This window comes from Onychostoma macrolepis, chromosome 23, assembly GCF_012432095.1.
Source record: "Onychostoma macrolepis isolate SWU-2019 chromosome 23, ASM1243209v1, whole genome shotgun sequence".
Lineage (NCBI taxonomy): Eukaryota > Metazoa > Chordata > Actinopteri > Cypriniformes > Cyprinidae > Onychostoma > Onychostoma macrolepis.
In genome coordinates this window covers 23,509,283-23,513,935 of record NC_081177.1, presented here as the reverse complement: position 1 = coordinate 23,513,935, position 4,653 = coordinate 23,509,283, and the positions used below count along the sequence as shown (strand labels likewise).

Genomic DNA, 4,653 nt, shown 5'->3' with positions numbered 1-4,653 from the left:
TTAGCACGCGCGCTTCGGGTGTACGGGCTCAGAAAAAGCGCGCGTCAGACCGACGCGTGAATAAAACATTTAACCGGCAAGGCTTTAAAGCAGATCCGAATAATGTACAGTATATTGAGACGGAGGAATAAGAACTGCAGCTGATAGAATGTGCGCTGTAGCACCATACTACGATATTTCTTCAAAAGCAGATCGTGGAGACATTTTTATCGTCCACGATCAAAAATCGTCATATCGCACACCCCTATATTCTATAGTAAAGTACACTGTAAAAAAAAAAAAAAAGTTGAGCGAACTTAAAAAAAAAAATGTTAAAAAGAGTTTGCTCAACTTATTTTTGTTGGAGATTCTCAAATTTTTGTTGTATAAACTTAAAACGACAAGTTGAGAAAACTTGAGAATTTTTTTTTTTTTTTTTACAGTGTAGGCTATATTTTTAAAAAGTAAAAATATTAGTTGCTGAACATTTATTTTTTAAGACAAAGATGTAGGTAATGTGGGAGGGACACATTCAAGAGAACTTCTATTTCTAAACTTTGGCCTTGATCAAATGTAATCTTAACCTGAGCTAAATACTGTATTTTTGTTTACTGCATATTCACATCTCTTTTCCGCAAGTAGCCACAAATGTCGGACCGCCTAGAGAAACCAGTCGAAGACCCCTGCAAAGTGCATTGATAGATGAATCACAGTCTCTATGCAAAATGGATCGTCAAGGGAACCCAAAGGAAACTGCTCTTCTTTTGAACTAGCAGCTCTCGATCAAACAAAAATAACACACACGTTGCCAATCTCAGCAGCAAAAAGAAATTTCCCTCCATGTCTTCAATTATTCTTGGATTTCGACAGCGAGGAGTTACTCACAGTTCTTCACACAGCTTGCTTTACTTCATTTCATGTCCTAAAATACAGCTGGAGCGCTAACATGCAGTATTACCACAGGGTTATGGGAACGTGTCCAGATGACATGAACTACCCATTATGTAAGAGTACTTTGTGAGCAGTTCGGCCTTCACTAACAAGTGCTGTTTATGGCCTCTGGTAGACATATGAGTTTCTGTAGCTGATTATAGACTGCTGTGGAGAGTGACTGATACATTAATAACATACAAAACTTGCCATCTTCCAGAAAAAAAGCCGATAGGATTTAGATTTATATTTCATGTGCATTATTAAAGTCATGAGATTGATAGTTTGAGGGACAGCCCACAGACGTGTTAAGTGCTCATCACCTGTTATCATCCGTCATAAACTCATCCTACTGTCAAATAATCCTGCACTGTACTGCTGACTAGTGGACACTTTTATGAGAATGAAACGTATGTGAGAGAAGAAAGAGTAACGATGGAAAACGCTTTTGGTAAATAGGATAATGAATGATTACTAGAGTTAATTAACTAATGCTCTAAAATAGAGAGGATAGGTAAACATAGCATGTTATCATCCGAGAGCTTGTCTGCTAAAATAAGGCTTTCATGCGTTGAGGGTTGATTTATTTCTACTGCCCGAGGCTAAGTTTAATCAAATATGGCATTTACAGCCAGTACAAAATAGGAATTTGTTTTGGGGTATCACTTTTTCCACATTTGGAAAAAGTGATATCCTGAGAAAGGCGGTCATTTGCCTCCCCCTCCTGGTGAACGCTGTAATAGTGCTTACATTACATCATAGTCTGAAGAGAATTAAAAATAATGGGTTAAAGTCTCTATTAAGCCCTGTGACGTAGATGTGGAAAGCGAGACCTCAGTTGCATTAAAATTAATAATTTGCAATTTTGACGGATTTTTTTTTTTTTTTGGAGAACTGCTTAGTTGTTAAATGTAATTATAATATTAGAACGTTCAAAATTCCACATAGGCTACACATTTTAATTGAATCACTTTGTAAACAGAAATAAAATACACGCATTAGATGATCAAGTACAGAAATTAATAATAACAAAACTTAATATTTACAGGGATACGACGTCATGTTAACTTCAGCAAAAATCCAGATAATAACTAGTTCAAAATGTGCAAATCCATATGAAATAGGCTTTTTTTTTTTTTAATCGAAAAGAAGACTACGTCGTAACGATATGAATATCCTCTTTTCTCTTTTCCAGTCTTTTCTCATTATAATGTTGGGAAGATTCTCATTTTATGCGTCCGCTGTACGCTACATTGTTTTCGTCATAAGCGAGCGGCGTTACGTCGAGCCGCATCAAACGCTTTCATTCAGGCAGGGGCTTTATGATGCAGAAATACCAAAATGATTGGCCTGATATCAAAATGAGTGATCATAAATAATAACGCGAGAGTTTGCAAGTTGCCTGCCGACTGTAGTCACAACTGTCAAAGGCAGCAGCGGATACGCGCGTGACCCAGCACCCATACTGTTACTGTACACGGTCGCGGAGATAATATCCCTATCAAACAAATACACGGCATAATCCCGAGGTAAGGACCGGAATCGAGGGGCTGCGGCGAAACCGCGAGACGCTGTGCCTTCCCCTCCGCTTTCCGTCGCGTTCACTTCTTCCACCCTCGATTACTGCACTAAACATATCCCTGTGCCTCCTTTAGCAACAGCGCGAAGGGGCTTTTTTTTACTCCTCCTTCGTATTAAAGTCGCCATTTTGCTTCACTGCCTATGAAAGCTTCTTGTATTTTCATATTTTTGGCGGTGTTTCTGCGTTTTTGTGCGCGTGCTTTTGAGTTGGATTTTAATGAGAGAGCTCGTGGATTACATATTAATGAAGAGGGGCGCCGAGTGCAGTCTGGAAACACGGTGAAAGTGTTCGGCTTGTGGGCATTTGCATCAGCTTGCTCTTTTTTTCTTCCTCCTCCTTCTTCTTCATCATCTTCCTCCGCGGATACGCACAGCGGGGGCCGTGAGTGTGGCTACCGACCGTGACGCCCGTCTGTCCGCGACCCCCCGCGCGTCAGGTGCGTTTGCCATGTAAAGTCAAGCGGCGCGACGCGAGAGTAAAGGCTACAGCCTGACCCCACGTGGGTGACCCGCTCACCCGCTCACCCGCCAGTGTTGGGTGGCTTTCCAGGTAGGTGTGGCCTTCGAGAAGTCGATTATCTGTCAATACTGCCAATAAAGGCATAAGCTCGCCGTACTGTGCAAAGCGGCGTGGTTTAACGCGTTACGAGGTGTTAAGGCTTTTTTGGGAATGAAATATACAAGAAGAATGTGTTGTGGTGTTTATGGGTAAACTGTCAGACATGATACCAGCACTCACTCACTGTTTGAGCACTTAAAAAGACTTATGTGGGTCATTCTTATTGTGCGGTAGCAGGCCTACATTTTCATGTCCCTGTCATGTATGTTCCTGTCATGTATGTGTCTATTGGGTTACTAAAAGTTTGTTAAAATGTTGAATATGAAAATCAGATATTAGTTTTACTGTGGAGTGAAAATTATTTAAGACCTTCATTTTGTGTTGTCGTAATCTTGGGAATAGTGCTTTAATCAAGAATTAATATAGATTTTTACTGTGCCCTCAATATCACTTTTCGTCATGTTAGTCTGTGGTAAAATCTTTAACTTGAAAATTACTACAAAAGAGTTCCATATGACATCATTTGCCAGGAAGTGTCATCATGTTTTTTTGGGGGTTTTTTTGTGGGAAAACTGCAGAAAGAGTAAACATCTAAAAAATACTAATGCACTGTTTTTTATGTATTAATTGGTTTGTTCCACTCTAAAAATGCCATCCTGATTGATACAATTACAGAAATCTAATTATTAATATTAAAAAAGTTTAAAAAAATATTAAAGTGAACTTTAAATTGACATCATAATGTAAGCTAACTCAGAGAATTGAGAAATGTGACCTTGGACGACAAAACCAGTCATAAGTGTAAATTTTTCGAAATTTAGATTTATACATAATCTGGAAGCTGAATAAATAATCTTTCCATTGATGTATGGTTTGTTAGGATCGGACAATATTTGGCTAAAATACAACTATTTGAAAATCTGGAATCTGAGGGTGCAAAAAAAATCTAAATATTGAGAAAATTGCCTTTAAAGTTGCCCAAATTAAGTTCTTAGCAATGCATATTATTAATCAAAAATTAAGTTTTGATAAATTTACAGGAAGAAATTTACAAAATATCTTCATGGAACATGGTCTCTACTTAATATCCTAATGATTTTTGGCATAAAAGAAAAATGGATAATTTTGACCCATACAATGTATTTTTGGCTATTGCTACAAATATACCCCAGCGACTTAAGACTGGTTTTGTGCTCCAGGGTCACAAATGATTAACTTAAGCTCTTGATTTCCATTCTTGTAAGTAACCATTTATTTTATTTTCTTGTTATTGTGTAAATAATGACATTATGATTAATAAAACTGAAGTGTTTGATTCTGATCAGAGTATCTCAGAAAGTCTGGAATAAAAAAAAAAAAAAAAAAAATTAGACGTACTTGCTTAAATTACAAATCAAGCATATTTTCTTCTTCAGAAGTTAGAGTTTTGATAGGTTCTGCATAACAGGAATGAGCCATGTGTGTTTCTCTGATTGTGTAGGCACACTTCCATCCACAGTCTTTCTAAAGTGTGTGATAAATTCCCCAAATACCATAGCACTTAGTCCTACCAGCTGCTTTTCCTATTACCTTATTGCTCTTTTCCTTTTTGGAATAAACTTCTG

General features: G+C 37.8%; 1 protein-coding gene across 1 annotated transcript in view; it reads left to right on the top strand.

Moving 5' to 3' along the window:
- Positions 1–459: 459 nt before the first annotated feature.
- The window catches only part of znf512b (zinc finger protein 512B), a 68,988-nt gene continuing 64,794 nt past the window's right edge, over positions 460–4,653 (top strand). The window contains exon 1 of the mRNA XM_058764236.1: positions 460–3,040. The gene's annotated coding sequence lies outside the window, so the exon portion shown is untranslated. The remainder of the gene's footprint in view (positions 3,041–4,653) is intronic.